The 20385-nt window shown below is 42.2% G+C and overlaps 1 protein-coding gene across 4 annotated transcripts in view; it reads right to left on the bottom strand.

The window, feature by feature from the left end:
* The window catches only part of STAT3 (signal transducer and activator of transcription 3), a 64861-nt gene extending 48605 nt beyond the window's left edge, over window positions 1-16256 (bottom strand). For 2 of the 4 annotated variants that reach the window (XM_061175378.1, XM_061175379.1), the window contains exon 1: window positions 16009-16247. The gene's annotated coding sequence lies outside the window, so the exon portion shown is untranslated. Of the gene's footprint in view, window positions 1-16008 lie in introns of all 4 variants that reach the window. The other 2 variants (XM_061175381.1, XM_061175380.1) reach the window with 2 other exon arrangements.
* Window positions 16257-20385: the final 4129 nt, after the last annotated feature.

Below are 20385 nucleotides of genomic sequence, written 5' to 3'. Positions count from 1 at the left end.
CTAGAGCCCGTGCTCCGCAACAAGAGAAGCCACTGCAATGAGAAGCCCGCGAACCACAACAAAGAGTAGCCCCCACTCGCCGCAACTAGAGAAAGCCCACGCCCAGCAACGAAGACCCAACACAGCCAAAAAAAAAAAAAAAAAAAAACTTTCAACACAGACACTGAAAGATTCAAAGCCAACTGAGCCAACAATGCCTTCGAAATGATGAACAAATGATTCAGTGCCCACCCAAACGATCATTCAAGTGTGAAGAAAGAATAAAGAGATTTCAGATGCTCAAAAGAAAATTTACTTCCCAGGCACCTTTTCCTGATAGCGTGTTACTAGAATTTGTGGTTCAGCAAATGAAGCAATCAAGCCAGAAAGAGGAAGACGCGAGATCTAGGAAAAAGGGAATCTGACATAGGAGAGTAATAAAAGGAGACCCAGATTGCAGCAGGATGATGGGGTGAGAGGGATGCCAAGAAAATGATGAATAGATTGTCAATGTGTTTAAATATCTGAAGTAAACTGCCAGGCATTTGAGAGAACTGCTGGAACATTTGGGGAAAGTTAGCAATAGGTATAAGAAAACTAAATCAATTTTTAAGATAAAAACATTAACTCCAGAAAAAACAAATATTTGCATGAGAAAGGAAATGTAATCATAGTACACTACTTGGCTTATCAGTGAACAATACTTATTTAGTCAAAATAAAACGCATGATTTAGTGGTTTAACTAAAGTGGTTTAAAGATTATGATGATAAAAAATAAAATAAAAATTATGATTTCATTGTGAGGTATGGGAAGGAAGAGCGGTGGTGAAAGAAAACCTTCACCAATGGTAATATGAAGTTAAAAGGTGTCTAAGATTTGATATTTCAAAAGTAGCAGCGTATCAGGGGATGGGGAGATAAACTGGGAGATTGGGACTGACATATACACACTACTATATACAAAATAGATAACTAAAAAGAACCTGCTGTAGAGTACAGGGAACTCTACTCAACACTCTGTAATGGCCTATATGGGAAAAGAATCTAAAAAAGAGTGGATATATGTACATGTACAACTGAGTCACTTTGCTGTACATCTGAAACACAACATTGTAAATCAACTATACTCCAATAAAAATTTTTTAAAAATACCAGCATAAGCTTATTACCTAGAAGCATAGAAGTAAATACCCCCCCCCAAAAAAGCTAAATGCTTTCAAAGCAGCTGTCTCTGGGAAGCAATACTTGGAAATGAGAATAGATGGGACAGAAGACTATTGTTTTCAATATAAGTCTTTCAGTACTCTTCGATTTCTAAATTATTTGTATGCATTACTCTGGATAAAAATTTAAACTGTGTTTTAAAGTGAAATGCTTAGTACCAAAATAAAATAAAATTGATGCAACATCATTTTATTTTCTCTCAGAAGGAGCCTACTTACTCGAATCACTGACCCATTCATTCGTTCATTCATTTAAAAAAAAAAAATACAAAAACCCTTCAGTAGTATAGAGGTACAGAGTGGTGAACAGGACAGACAGGTCTCTTCCCTCCTTGAGATGGAGGAAGACAGACAAGTAAATGAGGACGATAATTACCACTTGTGATAAGAGCAGTAAAGATGTAGGATAGTGAGTGACTGGGGTCATACTTCAGATACGGCATCTGGGAGGATGTAAGCTATTTGTTCTGACTCCTAAAGGAAAAGGGACCTTATTATGTTAAAAATCTCAGATTGGAGTTTCCAGGACCAAAGAAAGTGTAAATTCAAATCTCAAAATGGACAGGCCTATGCTTAGGAATTCTTTTAGACTTGGCCGACTCCTTACCAAGAGCAAGACCCTGTCTGCTGCCTAGAGGGGCTGTTAATCTAAAAATCTTTAGCAATGGGGATAGGGAAATGCCCCCCACACCCACACCCATCATAGGCTGACTTTTCTCCCTTATTTTGGTGCGATTCCGTTTGATTTTTGCCTCTGAAGATTTCCCTAATTTCCTGGAGAGCTCAGTGTATCCAACATTTCTTGGTGTTTTGTACGGGAGGTTTTCAGGGTATCTAGTCTACCATAGAGCAGGACCAGAAGTCAGGACGAGACAAGTAAAGGAAGTTAAGAAAACTTTAGAGGTAGAACCAGCAGCAGGACTTGCTGATGATTTGAAGAGAAGCAGAGGTATGAGAGAAAGAGGGAATTAAGGCTATTCCTAGGTTTTTGGCTTGTACCATGGGCTAGGTGGTGATGCCATTTACTTAGCTGGGGAAAGCTGAGAGGGGAGAAGGGCACAAGCTTGTGGTCAGAAAGCTTAAGAGTTATGTTTCTTGGGGAGAGGTTTAAATTAGGAGTATGGGATTAACAGACATACACCACTATAAATAAAATAAACAACAAGGATTTACTTTATAGCACAGGGAACCATATTCAATATCTTGTAATAATCTATAACAGTAAAGAATCTGAAAAAACTTATATATATATTTAACTGAATCACTTTGCTGTACACCTGAAACTAACACAATATTGTAAATCAACTGCTTCAATTTCTTTTTAAATTTATTTTTTTGGCTGCACCACACGGCATGTGGGATCTTAGTTCCCCAACCAGGGATCAAACCTGTGCCCCCTGCATTGGAAGCGTGAAGTCTTAACCACTGGACCGCCAGGGAAGTCCCCAACTACTTCAGTTTTTTAAAAAACAGTTATGTTTTGGACAAGATAAACAGGAGATAACTATAACTGTCCAAGGGGAAATGTCAATTAAGCATCAGGACACAGGAATTGGGAGCCTGGAGACACCTGGGTTGGAGATACGACCTTGGTAGTCAGTCAGTCATCAGGATGGAGATGATAAAGTCAAAGTAATGGATAAGATAACCCAAGGAGAGAATATAGAAAAAGAGGAGAAAAGAGAGCCCCAGACAGAGGCCTGAGGCACTTCAACATTAGTGTTCAGGTAGATGAAACAGGAAAGGCAAGCAGGAAAGACCAGCAAGACTGAAGAAAAACCAGGGGAAATGTTGTCACAGAAGCCAAGAGAAGAGAATGTTTTAAGAAAAAAAAAAAAAAGATGCTCAGCTGTGTCCAATACCACTAAAAGGGTGAGCAGGATGGTGACAGAGCAGTATCCCTTCAACTTGGTGACTCTCCAACCCACCATTCTTACTCCTTCCTTCAGTTAGGATCTAGCAATACTGCTCCTTGATATTTACCCAAATGAGCTGAAAACTTATGTCTATACAAAAACCTGCACATGAATACTTACAGCAACTTCATTCTTAATTGCCAAAACTTGGAAACAATCAAGATGTCCTTCGATAGGTGAATGGATAAACAAACCGTGGTACATACAGACAATGGAATATTATTCAGCAATAAAAAGAAATGCACTATCAAGCCTTGGAAAGACATGGGGAATCTGAATGAATGTTGCCAAGTGAAAGAAGGCAATCTGAAATGGCTACATACTGTATGATTCCAACTGTATGACATTCTGGAAAAGATAAAACTATGCAGATATTTAAAAAGATCAGTGGTTGCCAGGGGTTTGGGGGAGGGATGTATAGGTGGAGTACGGGGGATTTGTAGGGCAGTGAAACTATTTTGTGTGATATTGTAATGGTGGATATATGTCATTATACATTTGTCAAAATTCCTAGAATGCAAACAGAGTGAACTCTAATGTTAATAATAATGTGTCAGGCTTCCTTGGTGGTGCAGTGGTTAAGAATCCGCCTGCCATGGGGCTTCCCTGGTGGCGCAGTGGTTGGGAATCTGCCTGCCAATGCAAGGGACACGGGTTCGAGCCCTGGTCTGGGAAGATCCCACATGCCGCGGAGCGACTGGGACCGTGAGCCACAACTACTGAGCCTGCGCGTCTGGAGCCTGTGCTCCGCAACGAGAGGCCGCGATAGTGAGAGGCCCGCGCACCGCGATGAAGAGTGGCCCCCGCTTGCCACAACTAGAGAAAGCCCTCGCACAGAAACGAAGACCCAACACAGCCATAAATAAAATAAATAAATAAAATTAAAAAAAAAAAAAAGGGCTTCCCTGGTGGCGCAGTGGTTGGGAGTCTGCCTGCCGGTGCGGGGGGCGCGGGTTCGGGCCCTGGTCTGGGAGGATCCCGCATGCCGCGGAGCGACTGGGCCCGTGAGCCACGGCTGCTGGGCGTGCGCGTCTGGAGCCTGTGCTCCGCGGCGGGAGAGGCCGCGGTGGTGGGAGGCCCGCGCGCCGCGATGGGGGGGTGGCCGCCACTTGCCACAGCTGGGGAGGGCCCTCGCGCAGAGGCGGGGACCCAACACAGCCAAAAATAAAATAAAATAAAATAATTAATTAAAATACTTAAAAAACAAAAAAAACAAAAAAAAAAAAGAAAAAAAGAAAATGCTCCCTATTTAAAAAAAAAAAAAGAATACGCCTGCCAATGTGGACACGGGTTCGAGCCCTGGTCTGGGAAGATCCCACATGCCGTGGAGGAACTAAGCCCGTGTGCCACAACTACTGAGCCCGCATGCCACAACTACTGAGCCCGCGAGCCACAACTACTGAGCCCACGTGCCTAGAGCCCGTGCTCTACAACAAGAGAAGCCACCACAATGAGAAGCCAGTGCGCCTCAATGAAGAGTAGCCCCCACTCGCTGAAACTAGAGAAAGCCTGAGCGCAGCAACGAAGACCCAACACAGCCAAAAATAAAACAAATAAAATAAATAAATTTTTTTTAAAAGTTAATGCCTTTAAAAAAAATAATAATAATAATAACGTGTCAATATTGGCTCATCAATGGTAACAAATGTGTCACTCTAAGGCAAGATATCAATAATTGGAGAAACTGGGAAGGACAGAGAAGAGGGGGGTATAGGGGGACTCTCTGTACTTTCTGCTCAATTTTTATGTATCCTAAAACTGCTCTTAAATATATAATCTATTACTTTTTTAAAGTGTATTAATTGAGCTTTATGAAAAATATTTTTAAAAGATAAATCTGACCCCATAAAGTTTCAATTATATTTAAGAAGGAAGATAAGCTATCTCCCCAATTAGACAAGCTTTTCTATGAAAGACTTATCAAAATGAATAATATACTTGGAAAAATAAGTGACCTCATTGTACATTATAATTTTGCATGATGTGAGCACTCTTCAGAGAACAGCTGATCTTATCCATTAGCATCTACACAAGCAAAGTTTACGAAAAAGCCTCAATTACTCATGAAATTATAATCTGACAATGTAAGTGAGGTGGTGGACATGGCTTAGAAAGAAAAAGAATAAATACTTATAAAGATAATAATTTAGAATTTAGAAACACTATTCCAGTTTAGGTTGGGGCTAGCTTATGATGTAAATTCTAAAAATCACACCCATACAGAACCTGGCCTGAAGCATGAATTCACATTGGATTTTCCAGTCAACCACTCAGCCAAAGAGTACCCTGGGGTCCCAAGATAATATAGCAATTCCAGGGACTTCCCTGGTGGCGCAGTGGTTAAGAATCCGCCTGCCAATACAGGAGACACGGGTTCGAGCCCTGGTCCGGGAAGATCCCACATGCCGTGGAGCAACTAAGCCCGTGTGCCACAACTCCTGAGCCTGCACTCTTGAGCCCGTGCTCCGCAGCAAGAGAAGCCACCGCAATGAGAAGCCCACACACCGCGACAAAGAGTAGCCCCCGCTCGCCACAACTAGAGAAAGCCCGCACGCAGCAACGAAGACCCAACACAGCCATAAACAAATAAATAAATAAATAAATTTATTTAAAAAAAAAATTCCATCAAGTAGGTTGTGATTCCCATTTTACAGATAAGGACAGAAATGTTAAGTGATCACAACAGATAATGAGAGAACCAGAACACAAACTTGGAGTCTTCAAACTCCAGGCTAGTAGAGTCAAATGTGTTTTTAAGTCTTATTTCTGCTGTACGATCTCTGACAAATAAATTTCTCTTTGAATTAGTAATACAAGCAATTACAAGAAGAAAGGAAAATGAGAGCTTTACTTACATTACATGTACTGAATTCTTTACTAGGATTGTCTTTAGAAGTTAATCCAAGCCTTCAGAAACTGTCTTAATATGTTCATGGATAGTCTATCAATAAAACCAAACTGAACATTAATCTGGTAAAGTGATGCTTTTGATAGTCATAATCTATTTGATTAATATTCAGGTCCATAAATACTAAGAAGAACAAACAGAATAAAAAGAAATCTCCAAAGCATTTTTACTTAGTAGACCACATATCTACCATTTACCTTTATCCCCAAAACAACAATGATTTCTAAACCCTGTGGATATGACTTCACTAATCTGAAGACTTTTATAGCTTATGATTCATTAGGGCAGCATTTCTCAAACCAAGGACCACCTGTATCAGGGCTGCCTGTTAAAAATGACCCTAGATCTACTAAACCAGGCTCTAGAACAGAAGCATAGAATCTTGTTTTTTAAACAAGTATCCCAGGGGTTCTTATGCTAAAACCTTTAGACCAACAGTCTCAAACTTTTTGTTCTCAGGACCCCTTTATATCCTTAAAAATTGGGGACCCCTAAGAGCTTTTCTCTATGGAGGTATACCAATGTTTACTGTATTACAAATTAAAACTGAGAAATTTTAAATATATTTATTAATTTGTTAAAAAAACAATAAACCTATTACATAAATAAAATCTCTATGAAAAATAACTTGTTTTCCAAAACAACAACAAAAATTCATGGAAACAGTGGCATTGTTAAAGTTTTGGAAATTTCTTTAATGATTTCTCTAATGCTTGGCTTAACAGAAGACAGCTGGATTCTCACAGCTGTTTTTCTTTCAGTCTGTTGCAGTATGTTGTTCTGGTTGAAGTGTAGAGGAAATTTTGGCTTCATATTAATTGGAAAAGGAGGAGAGTATCTTAATAATCTTTGCAGATAACTTTGGATATTCTTTAATACTACACCAAAACTTGACAAGTAGTAGTTTCTTAAAGGTTAGATGCAATGCAGATTCTGAAACCACAGCAATGAACTCTTCATACTCAGTTACATTAAGATCCATTAGTCTATCCTGCATTCTGAGTAGAATGTTTTCCCATGCATGATTTTGTAATGCCATGCATTAATCATTTGGAAAACACTACTTCAGAGACATGCAGACCTTCCAAATGTCAACACATTTCATTATAAACTATCACAAAATCACATTTGTTATTGTCAAAAAATTATATTAATTAATACTGGGAAGCCGTCAAACTCACAGTAGTGGATACAAGTTTTCTCACACTCTAATTTATCATCGAAAGCTTAAACTTTATCATCGGTAACAAAGACTGTCAACTGTTTTCCTTGAAGAGAAAGCTTCCCTTCATTCATTTCTGAGAAAATACCTACCAATATCCCCATCGGTCTGTCAATCATTCTTTCAAGTAAAAATGGTGTTTCATGAAAAAAGCAGCTAGTATGAGATCACAACTCAAACAATACCACAGTGCTTTTCTACTGTACTTCTCTATGCAGCAGAAGTGCTTTAGGCATCCCTTCCATTTCATTACAGAATATCAAAAAGACATCCTCAAGAGTTGAGAGATAATGAAATTAATATTGTTTACTGTTTGATCACAGACATTCTTAAGGGAAATCAGATTTTTTTTTTTCTGAGTGCACTGAGTACCATGACTACTAGTATAAGTGCAAATGCCAACTACATAAAAAACACAAATAATGCTATGAAAATAGTTTTGATCTCAAAGACCCACCATGAAAGGCTCTGAGATCCACCAGGGTCTGCGGACCACACTCTGCGAATTGCTGCTACAGACAACTCAAACAGAAGCATCAATGAGCAAACCATCCATGGGAACAATACAAAAACAAAAACAAAAACCCCACCACCACTGGCCAAAGGAGTAGCAGGAGCTTACACAAAACAGTTTGTGGTGATTTAAGGATGGAGTGGTTGACATTAATAGAAGCTGGACCTTGGTATCATAGGTATATGAACAGCAAGCTTTAAAAAAAATTGGGGGGGTGGGCGGGGTGTGCAACAATTCCTACCTGCCCAAGTAACAGACACTCACTGGGGTTTCATATTTAATGAGGTAGCTAGGGACTTCCCTGGTGGTCCAGCGGGTAAGACTCCATGCTCGCAATGCAGGAGGCCCGGGTTCGATCCCTGGTCAGGGAACTAGATCCCGCATGCTGCAACTAAAGACACCTCATGCTGCAACTAAAGATCCCGCACACGGCAACAAAGATCCCGCCTGCCGCAACTAAGCCGGCGCAGCCAAATAAATTAAAAAAAAAAAAAAAAAAAGAGGTAGCTAGACTTCTCCTCAGAATTAAATTTACGTTTGAGGAAGGAAATGTGCACTCTGTTCATGAAAAGCTACATTTCTAAACAGTATGCATATGATGATTAAAACATTAAAAGTATACAGGTACAGAGTTATTCATATGTGCCTCAAGACAAACATGATGATACTTACAACACTGCTTCCTGTCTTTAGATTCTGCAATCTATGCCTATCATTAGGATATTAAATAAATTATGACATCCATAGCCTAGAAGACTACTATGAAGATTTTTTTTTTAAAGCAACAATAAACTGAAATTTCCCCTCCAAGTTCTCCTAAGTGAGATCACAATACTGAATATTTCATCCCACCCTAAATCCACACTATGCAGATCTTAAAAACATGAGGCGGATATAAACATATTCACATGGAGAATTTTCTAAGATAAACAAAGTGACAAAAAAGTAAGATACAGAGTCACGCGTATAATTTGCTACTATCCCTGGAAGGAAAAAGAGAGAGAGAATAACACATTTGCTTGTATAACATGCACAATCACTCTAGAAAGATAAGTAAGAAATAGGTAACTAGCTGTCCCTGGGAGAGAGAGTTCAGAGGATAAGGTGAAGGGGAGACTTTCCACTTACTGTACTGATTAAAACCCCGCCCCCCCAAATAAGAAAACTGAAGTCTGGAACTGAAAAACAAAACTGATACATCCTTGCTGCAAATCTGTGGCTAAGACTAGCATTCTTAACCTATCTTTCCTAAGGAAAGGGGAAGCAGGTTCATCTCATTCTCCATTACTTGGGAGACACTCACTGGGTAAAAGGATGGAACTCTCATTGCCAAGCTTAGGGTACCCTGAGGTAGAAAGAAGTCATTGGAATCACACAGCTGTACACCGGGCACATCTGACCCAGGACACCTCAGATATTTCTGCAGGATTTTTTTTTAATTAGTAAGCTTGACTTTTTAGAGCAATTTTAGGTTAAAGCAAAATTGAGTGGGAAGTGCAGAATTCACCTAACCTCCCTCACCCCCACCCCTGCTGACATCCCCTACCACAGCAGTACATTTGAGAAACAGGAATCTTAAATGGCTCCATGAACCTAGGATTCTTCAACATAGTAATTAGGGCCCTCAAGTGTCCCAGCTGCTTCTACTTACAGGCCACTCTTATTTATGTACTCGAATGAAAAGGGACAATAACACGTGGAATTAAGAATAAATATTGAGATTTGGCTTCAGAATGCTTTGATTGTTCCACCTGCCCCTGTGCACAAGAGAGTGACCATCCTAATTACGTTCTATTTTGGTTAATGTTTCAATAAATTTGCTTTCCCTAAACCTACTGATAAAAAGAGGCCCAAACATAAGACTGATTTGTCAGGCAAAGTCGGTCTGAGATTAAATATTTATTATGTCTAAACCACAAGTAGAAAGAAATTCGAAGGCCGACGATTTTAATGCTAACTCGATGCATGAGTGCACTTTGCTTGGTTTAAAGGAGAGGTAATTACACAGCTAACATCTGGGGTTTGAGGTTTTGAGGACGACATTTGGGTGAACGGGGGGGTCGGGGGGAGGAGAGAACAAAAGGAAAGTCTCCTGATTTTAGACTCGGTCAGGAAAAGCGTTTGCTCAAAAGTAAAAACAAAATTAACATTAGAAAAGAAGCGAAAAACATGCATTTTAGGAAGCTTTCACCTAAGCAGGTGCTCAAGGTCACACTCAAATCCTCCAATTCTCATAACAAGAATGCGAGGTCAGGCTGCCACAAACTAATAAAATCAATCAACAAAGCGGGAAAACAGTCGGTTCACAGCAGGCCAGGCAGGGTTTTCCTAAATCGGGCTCACCTTCAATAATCTCAATCAGTCTTCAGAAACGGCTTCTACAAAAACTACCCAAACATCCCCCTAATAATTTGCACTCCTCCTCCACAATAGGGAAGCCATTTATTTACCAGAAGGTTTACTTTCTCTTTCAAACTCTGCTGGCTTCCTCCTGCCCCACATTCGGCCAAGAAACAGCCGGGAGGCCTTTTCTCTCCAGCCTTCTCTGACCCCAAACTGGAGAGCTGGTGCGAGAGAACCCGTTTCATGGAGGTGCTGAGTGGCTCTTCTTAAACCACAAGGCTGTTTTGAGTATTTGTTTGCAAAGGAAAGTTACAAGACAGGAAAGCAAAGCTCGGCTCCTCCAATGAAAACACACGCGCACACACACACACACAGATGTGAAGGGACAAATCACTTCCCAGCCTCGTACGGATCATTCACTCTACTTAGGATGCTGCCTCACTCCCCCAAGCTTCATGCTGTCCCACCATCCTTGCCTGACTCCCGTACCCCTCAAACCTTTCATATTATCTGCACTTTTTGTATCAAGAAGAACTCCAAGGGACTGTTCAAATCCTAAGTGGTCATAAAAATTTAATGTGTTGAATATTACTTCAAATAAATGGGCCACAATCAGAAGATGCAAAGAGACATATGTATGACAAGGGCATCTGTGTAAACAGGAATTTACGGTTTGCTTTGTCTATTCCTTTTACGTGATAGACTTCATTTCCTCCACCACAGTGTAAATCCCCCTCATCCCTATTCATTTAGTTTTTTTCCTATTAGGTTAGAATCTCCTGATTACTCCTTCTTTCCTCTGGGTCATTAAAGGCTACTGTGAATCATAACTGGCCTGACTTTATAGTTAGATAGATACTGCAGTTTTTAATAATAGTAATTATTAAGCACTCCAATTTTAGCTATCTCCCAAGCACTGTGCAAAGTACTTCATATACATTGCTTCAAATCTTGCTCAATCCTCACAAATCCCTTACAATTGGACCTGGCGTTTGCATTTTATGGACAGAGAAACTGAAACCTGGAGAAGTTAAAGCAACTGACCCAAGATCTAAGAGGTGCTGGATCTGGGATTAAAGCCCAGGAAGTCTGATCTCATCGCCATTCTTTTAACTCTTATTGCAACTGTGGACCATGAAACCCTCAAACTCACTGCCCAAGCATTTCGACACTACAGTAACAGTTACCTTAGGAAAGCTCAAAACATAAGTTCCTTGTTTGATGTAGTTAAAAAGTCAGGGAAAAGTTCAGTGATTAGGAAAGTCATTTATTCATATGGATGGGGGGGTAGCAGAAAGGAAAGCCAGACAATCTAAACCTTATTTTATTTGGGGGGCAGATCTGCCTTCCTTATTATTCTTTTATTAGGCTGTTAAAAAGGAATTTGCAATAAAATTGTCCAAGATAAATTGGTAAGTAGAAAAAGCTGCAAAAAAGCTGGAGAAACATACACCAAATTAATAAGACATATATATATAATATAGTTTATATTTCTACAAATATAAATTTATTTACAATAGCATGCATTACTTTCATAAACAGGACAAAACAACTTAATGACATTTGAACCCAATTATTAACAGAAGAGAAGGGCTAAGAGCCGTAGCTTCCTTTCCCCTCAGTTCTCCTAAATTAAGAACTTCTACCTATAGCTCCCTGAACACACTATGCTGTTTTAAGCCTCTGCACACTCATGTTCCCTCAGCCTTGAATGCAACTATTCACCACTCAGCTTTGTTGGGAGAATTCCTACCGATCCTACAAAACCCTTTTCAGGTGTTCCCATCTGAATGCCCCTCTATGATAAAGCCTTTCTCTCACCCCTAAAAAGAGTTAATCTCCTGGTAATGTGTACCAGGCGTTATGCTAAGTATTTTACCTGCATTATCTCCTGGAGTCTTCAACAGCCCTAGGAGATAAGTACTGTTATCTTCTCCTTTTACAGATAAGAAAACTTGAGGTTCAGATTCTGACTAGGAAGTGGCAGATCCAAGATCCAATCCCAGATGTGTCTGACTCCAGAGCCTGACCTCTGAACCACTGTGCTGTCATTTTCCCAACCCTAAGTCCATACTGACACAGCACATACCCCAGCCCAACAACACCACTTCCGGTTCTGTGAAAACAGAGACCATAGTGCATTATCCTTGGATCCTGCCTAGCACAATAACTGGCTCTCAATATATAATATGCTTGCTGATCTGAACTGAGTTGTGATAATACTGATATAGGAGAACTGACCATAACAGAAATTTTCTTGCATATGCTATTCCTTTTAAAAACTGGAGACATTTCAAACAACTTACCACCAAAGTAACATCTAGCATTCCTGACAAAAGTGCCCCATAGTAAGCCAAGGTTCCTTGCAACAAATGTGTAATCACAATATTAATTTTTTTCACCATAACCAACAAAGACTGAAGTATGAAGTAGCCCAGGGATGTCATCCTGCTGGACCTCACCAAGGCTGCTCCAGGACACCAGGAGTTCTCCAGGATTTGGGGATGTCCTTCAAGTGCTCTTTGGCTGGTTGTTATACATGACCCAAAAGTTGTGATAAATTTTTTTAAATATGGAAGACAGAAAATGTGAGTGGACATTTGTAGCCAATTAAAAATCCTCAAAAAGCACTTCTGCACTTAACAACACAAATCCGATAAGTCAGGACCCCTCTTTTTGAGTGCTGACCCAGTGTATAAGGTCAGCTTCAGTGACAACTCCCCTAGGGCAGAGGCCATATGTACCGACTTACTTTGTACAAGTTAACCAAGGTCAGGCATGGGGTAGGCACTCCATAATTAAACACCAGTATTCAGCCTCAAAAATCTTTAAATTCCTTGGTCTTGCATTCAAGACCTCTTATATGCAGGCACTCCTTCTCCCCTACTTACCTTCCTAATCTACCAGGATTTTGTTTGTGTTATATCACCATACCTCCTCACCCCAAATTCTTTATATCTGTCAAATGCCAACCATTATTTGGGCCCCAGATCAAAGCTCTCAGTTAGCAAGAAGACTTCTAGACAACTGCAAGCCTCATAACCAATCCTGCTTCTGAAGACCTGTAGCGCTTAGTGAAGCACTGTCCAACAGAACTTTCTACGATAATGGAAATGTTCTATATCTGTGCTATATGTTTTTTAATATGGAATAGCTACCTTGTTGGACAGCACAGGCTTAACGTCTCACCATCTCTTTGAGGAAAACATGTTGCACTACATGGATAAAGCATTTATGAAGCTGCCTCAGTAGACCTCAAGTTCTGTAAACAAGGCGTCTTGTTCCTCTCCTCATAGCAACTTTCACAAAGTTGTAAAAAGTAAATATTTGTTGATTTGTACATCACCTCTGAGAAAGCCATAAGATTAAAAGGTGCCAGACTCGGTATCTGTAATGATGGCCACCACCTCTGCCCCATCTCACCATCTGAATGTCAAGATGTGCAGAGGCAGGGAGGAGAAAGCAACTTTCTGGAGACACAAATGACCACTGATCAAGCCACAAGGCACTTTGGTTTAAATGACATTTAGGTCATGACTGTCCTTCACCTACAAACTTGCCTAAATAAATATCTCTTTCCATTAGCAAACAGCTAAATTCTGATGGTAAATTATGCACACTAAAATGTTAGCTACTTGTGGGGAGGGACAGATTGGGAGTTTGGGGTTGACAGTTACACACTGCTATATTTACAATAGATAACCAACAAGGACCTACTGTATAGCACAGGGAACACTGCTCACTATTCTGTAATAACCTAAATGGGAAAAGAATTTGAAAAACAATAGATAACATGTATATGTATAACTGAATCACTTTGCTGTACACCTGATACTAACACAACACTGTTAACCAACTATGCTCCAATATAAAATATTTTCTTAAAAAAAGTTACTTCCCAAGTTAGACATAGCAGTTAGATAGGAAACAAAACAAAACAAAACCCAAAAACCTAAGGAAACCCCATTTGTACATCATTTTTCACCTTTTATTAAATATCTCCCTTGGAGCCTTACAGACTACTGGTGGTATTTCATTGTCTAGGTATATGTCAGAATTTCACTGACACCTTTCCCAGCAGGGCCTACAGTCACTCTAAATCAAGATCTAATACTTAAGCATAGATAGTCAAAAGCAAACAAAATATACAGAAGGTACAAATTCCACCACTATGACACTCTGCTGCCCCAGGCAAGTGTTTCGTTCCTTTGATCTCAATTTCCTTATCTACAAAACAGAGTTAAGGTTATATGCACTATCTACCCTTTGTGGGTCAAGTCATAACTGTGGATATTTCTAGACGGCTATTCTTCCTAAAAGAACTACATATAAAAGATTTATGAATTTTCTAGTGGTTCTTTGTGGTGGATACGCTAGCAGATATAGAGATTAAGATCAAGCCTCTAACATCTACATTGTTTGTTTTGTTTTGAAGACTTCTTTCCTCCATCCCACTGTACAAATGTCACAGTAAAAATTCTACTAGTACCCCAGTCTGGCACATGTAATAAGGAAATAAATGTGTTGACTCAGGGAATAGACATATTTAATATAAAACAGAAAATTGGCTAAATCAAGTCATAACACAGTCTAAATCCACATATAAAAGATTGAGATAATTCACTGTTCTGATTTATTCAAACCAATGCTGTATCAGCCCAGCCAGCCAAAAAATTACAACCCACACACAGAATAAATATACCCTTTAGATGCACACACAATAAAAACCAGCAGGGACACATAACATACATTTTTAATAAGAATAAGTGTGTCAGTACCATATATCCACCTGATATAACACAGAGGGATGTGGACTAAACATGGAAAAAACAACTTGGGTGATGGTTTGAATTTTGCTAACTTAAGTGCAACCACACCCCCAAACACAGGTAAAGTTTGCACACATGACTTTGCCAAGGCCAGCCTGTCTTCGTTTCCCTCTCCTCTGCATTTACCCAAGATCTTGGCTCTGAGACAGAAAACTCCCACTCTGGATTGGTTCATTCTGTCCTATGCAATTAAGCAACACCACAATCCAGTAAACGCAAGGGCTCAATTATTTATCTTCTGGCCAAGTTTACCAGGTGTTTATAAAAGAACAATGTCAAGGAGGAAATAGGTTTATTTCCCTCTAGAGCTGGCTTGATGGGGGTTTTATTCTGTTTTTTTAGAAGGGGGAGGAGGGAATCACGACTTTAACCTAGAGAAAGATGGGAGGGAATTTAGAAAGAGTACAAGGCTGTCAATTTCCCTACAGGAAACTTGATTCTTATGCAATAATCCTACCCACAACCAACCAGCCCATGAGGCTGTAGGGGGAAGACACCTATTCCTACCTCCTCCAGGGGGGCACAGCTGGCTCCTAAAGGAGCGGGAACAGGGCAAGGCGGAGGAAGTGGCTCAGCCGGGAGCCGCCGGGAGCCGCCGGGCCCCGCCGGGGGGCGGGGAGGAGGCGCTTGCCAACTCGCCCCACCAACCTCTGTGGAGATCTCCGCCGGCGTGACAGTCGCTCCTGTGGCCGGAACGTCCCCAGAGCCCCAGGGAGCAGGAAGTTGGGGGGATGTCCCTCACTCCTGCCCCCCCCCACCCTAGAGTGCCCTCGCCCCACAGTCCTCCCCCTCCAGCCCATTCTCTCTCTTCCTCGGCGTCTCCCCTTTCTCCAAAGAACGAAACTTCCTTCCAGCGCACCCTGTCCCTTCAGAGGCCGGCTCCTGTCATCCCGGGGAGTTGTCCCTTCAGAGCGACCCTCCGTTTCTCCTCGTATCCCCCCCGACCCACTGAAGTTTCCATCCACTACTCCCCCAAACACCCCAGAGGCTCCCAGCGCCCGCCCCCGCCCCCGCCCAGGGATGCCCAGGCCTGGAAGCCGTCGGGGGGCAGCCCCACCCTTAATCCCCTTCACCTGCTGCTCGGGCTGAGGCCCGACTGGCCGGGGCTGCGCTTGCGCCGGGGTGCGGGCCGCGGGATCCCTCAGGCCGCGGAGTCTCGCCTAGCAGATGTGGGGTGAGCGCCGAGCTGGGGTTCTTGTCAAGGATCCGGTTCGGGCTCGCTCCCTCCGCGGCGACGTCGGAACCCCAGGCTCCCCCTACCAGTCTACGCTGCCCCAGCTCCGGAAACCGCTGAATTACAGTCTCTCCAGCCAATCCCCGCCCAGCCCCGCCGGGCCGCGACACGCCGTTCATGCATAATTCATGAGACAGCCAGTTTTCTCGGCCACCCAGAGGCCCTGGTGAGTGTACTGAACAACCGATGCCCCACCCACGGGCCAATAAGAAGAGCCTCTTGGAGAAAGGGCGGAGCCAATAGAAGGCTGGGAACGCCCCTGTTCTGGCTGTTCCGAGGGCTTAGTGCTCCTCCCTCCGCAACAGCAGGGGAAGAACCAAGGCCTTGGGCAGAGAGGCTCGGGGGGAGGGAGGGAAGATGACCGGAATGTCCTGCTGAAAACTCAGCTGAGTTCCTGGCAGTGCGTGACGTCAAGACACTTTAAATGCCCCTGATGCGGCTCTCTTCTGCCTGCTCTCCCTTTTCCCGGCCCTTTACACCACGTGGGGGCGAGGTCGGGAGCCACTTACCACGTGGGAATCAGCCAGTTAGACAGTCCCCAGGTATCGCCAGATCCTCTAGGGGCCCAACGCCTGAATTGGGTTTCTGGGGACAGCAAAAAGAACATGGTGACTCCCGCCTGCTTTGAACTTCAGTTTCTGCGTGAGTCGGGACACACACACCCGGAAACATGACGTGGAAATAGAGTAATTACTAGAGTGCGTGGGGAGAGGGTAGTGGATTTAACCCAGTCCTGCGTTCCGTCTTCGCTTCGAGCATCAAAGGCCAACGGCTCGCACATTGGCCGGTTCAAGGGAATGAGGAGACAGTACAGATGAAGAATGACACGTATACACATTGTTTTTATGCGTCTGAGTTGAAATACTTGAAATTGCGTGCCTTTTTCTTTTTCGCCTTATCTACTTCGAATGCAAGTTTTACTGCATTAAAACTAGTAGTTTATAGGAAATGTAGACATTTTACCTTACATAATAGAGGATGTACTTTGCATAATAGTGTGATTTTGTGTGTGTGTGTGTGTGTGTGTGTGTGTGTTAAGACTATCAGGGTTTTTTAAAAATAACAGCTATTAGTGTTTGTGTTTGTTGTGTTTGTTTAGTACAAAGAGGTAGTAAGATGAAATCTAAAAAGAGCCTGTTATCTCACCACCCAAATAAACCCTGATGACAGTTTTTTCAATGAAACTAACACGGTTGTGGTTAGAAAATTCAGACGGTTAAGAAACGTCAAAAATTAAAACTGAAAATCTCCCCCCTTCCCCCACCAGTCCTTCTCCCCAAGGATAGCTATTCTTATTAATTTCTGGTGAGAAAATCAATGACTCCTAACCTTTGGGGGATCATTGATACTTCTGAGAGTTTGCTGGTGACTATGGAGTCTAGTCCCAGAAATATTCAGCATGAGCTTTTACTCACAAATTCTCCTGGTTCCCCAATTTAGACCTTTGGACCACCTTATATGCAAGTGAGAGGTGAGAGCATCTATAGGGCAACTGGTAGGGTCACTCATGGTGGCGTTGAGAGTTTCCTATTGCCCTCCTGTAGACCCAGCCCAGCGTGGAAATTGCTGTATGTGTCTGTAGTGTGTGTGTGTGTGTGTGTGTGTGTGTGTGTGTATTGGTGGCTGCATTTACCTTAATCTTCACTTCAGGACAGATAGCCCCCACCTTCCACTTCACCTAAACTCTGCTTTAGCTGTGGTCTCGCATGCAGTTGACTACCTCCTTAACAATATAGGGTCTGGGACTTCCCTGGTGGTGCAGTGGATTTGAGAGTCCACATCTCATAACTTTGTTCCATCCACCCAAACCCTGCCCTCCTCCCTGACTCCTCTGCAGCTGGCCTTTGTTTCCCTCACTGCCCTCCGCTCAATTCACCTGGAACATCTAGCCCTGAATCTATCTGTTCCACCTACAAAACCTCCCTCCAGCCCAGCCACTGGCCTTTCTCCATACCGCCAAGGCTACCCTTGGCTTAAAGTCAGCAGTTTCTCTCACTTGAGCCAATGCTTTGATCTGAACTCCCTTTTCCAGTCTCATCCCCTCCATCCCACACACCTGAAGCTCCCGCACTGAATTTATCACCTTCCTCCAAACATGTCAACACCTTCTGTAACTTCATGCCTTTGCAAATCTCCTTGCTTCCACCCGGAATATCTTCTCTTTCCTCATTCCCTACCTGAAAACTCTTACTCAGTCTTCAAAGCCGGGTTCCCACATCACCGCCTCCGGGCTTTCTGAGATTCTTCCTAGCAAAATTAATCTCTTCTGCTGGACTCCTTTAGCAGGTTGTTTCCCCATCCAGTTTGGCATTCTCCACATTGGACTCTAATGAATCCACTTGTTAGCCTACTTCCTGATAAATAAAATTAATGATTAACATTCATAAAACAGTCACCACTTTCCAGGAACTGTGCTAAGCTTTTTACATAGATTATCTTGTTTGATCCTCACCAAAACCCAGTGAGGTAGGTACTGTTATAATTCTCATTTTCCACTAGGAAACTATGGCCGAGAAAGTTGAAAGACTGGTCCAAGGTCCCACAGATAGAGACTACAGGCAAACTCAGAATGAGAATCAGGTCTGGCTGCCTCCAAAGCCTGGACTCTTTGCCCACATATGCTTGAAAACATTTCCCCTAAGCTTCTGGTTCCTGGAAGCCTAAACCCTTTCATGCTCACTTTCGTAATCCCAGCATCTAGCCCAGAACTCACCTAAGCCTGAGTTAATGAAATATTAATAAACATGTGTTGAATAATCATATTAGCAACGGCTAACACATGGAGTGTTTACCATGCACACGTCCCTGCTTCTGAGCATGTATTATGTAACTCATCTATTAACTCATTTAATCCTTAAAATAACTCCATGAGGAGGATACTCTGATTTTACAGATGAAGAAAATGAGGCTTATCCAAAGTTAAGTGACTTACCCAAGAACACAGAGCTGGTAAATGACAGTCAGGGTTCAAACCCAAGAGTGTTTTTTTTTTTTTTTAATTAATCTATTTACTTATTTTTGGCTGTGTTGGGTCTTCGTTGCTGCGTTTGGGCTTCCTATAGTTGCAGCGATCGGGGGCTACTCTTCGTTGCGGTGCGCGGGCTTCTCATTGCGGTGGCTTCTCTTGTTGCAGAGCATGGGCTCTAGGCGCACAGGCTTCAGTAGTTGTGGCGCACAGGCTTAGTTGCTCCGCGGCACGTGGGATCTTCCCGGACCAGGGCTCAAACCCATGTCCCCTGCATTGGCAGGCGGATTCTTAACCACTGCACCACCAGGGAAGCCCCCAAGTGTGTTTCATTGGAGAGCCTGAATAGCTGCTCTTCCTTGACTTCATCTCCAGACTCAAACTTCCTTTTGGATCCCCAAGGAAGGAAGGGTCTAAAGGAGGGGAAAAGATGATGCCCCCACCCTCTACGCATCAAGTGAATAAAGGCAGAGTGCAGAAGCCCAGCCCATTCAAGCCCATGGTGGTTTATAAACATGTCTGCAAATCATTTGACACTTCTCCCATCTAAAGGTAGACTCTCATTCCACATCAGGAGTGACTCTCTTCTAATAAATAGAATACAATGGATATGATGCTACATGACTTCTGAGGTTAGGTCATAAAAGGCGATACAGTGTCCACCTGACTCTTTCTCTTGGAACTCACCCTTGGAACTTAGCCACCATGTTGTAAGGAAGCCCAAGCTATATGTAGTGACCATGTGAAGGTGTTCTGGCCAACAGTCCAGCTAAGGCCTAGCTGACAGCAAGCAACCACTGTGAGTCAGCCAGACTCCAGATGATTCCAGCCCCCAGTTTTCAAGCCACCCCAATGGAGGCCAAACAGAGCAGAAATGAGCCATTTTTGCTGAGCCTTACCCAAATTACAAAATCATAAGCAAAATAAATGTTGTCATTGTTTTAAGCCACTAAGTTGTTTGTTTGGTTTTTTCTTTAACTGAGGTAACACTGGTTTATAACACTATATAAGTTTCACGTGTACATTATATTTCTACTTCTATATACCCTATAGCCTACTTACCACCAAAAATTTAGTTTCCATCCATCATCATACAGTTGATCCCCTTTACCCATTTTGCCCTTCCCCTCTGGTAGTCATACTCTGTTCTCTGTATCTGCATGTTTGTTCTCATTTGGTTTGTTCATTTATTCTGTTTCTTTCTTTGTTTATTATATTCAACATATGAGGGAAATCATTTAGTACTTGTCT

The sequence above is a fragment of the Eubalaena glacialis genome, chromosome 19, assembly GCF_028564815.1.
Source record: "Eubalaena glacialis isolate mEubGla1 chromosome 19, mEubGla1.1.hap2.+ XY, whole genome shotgun sequence".
NCBI classification, from domain to species: Eukaryota; Metazoa; Chordata; class Mammalia; order Artiodactyla; family Balaenidae; genus Eubalaena; species Eubalaena glacialis.
This window is presented reverse-complemented; position numbering and strand designations above follow the sequence as displayed.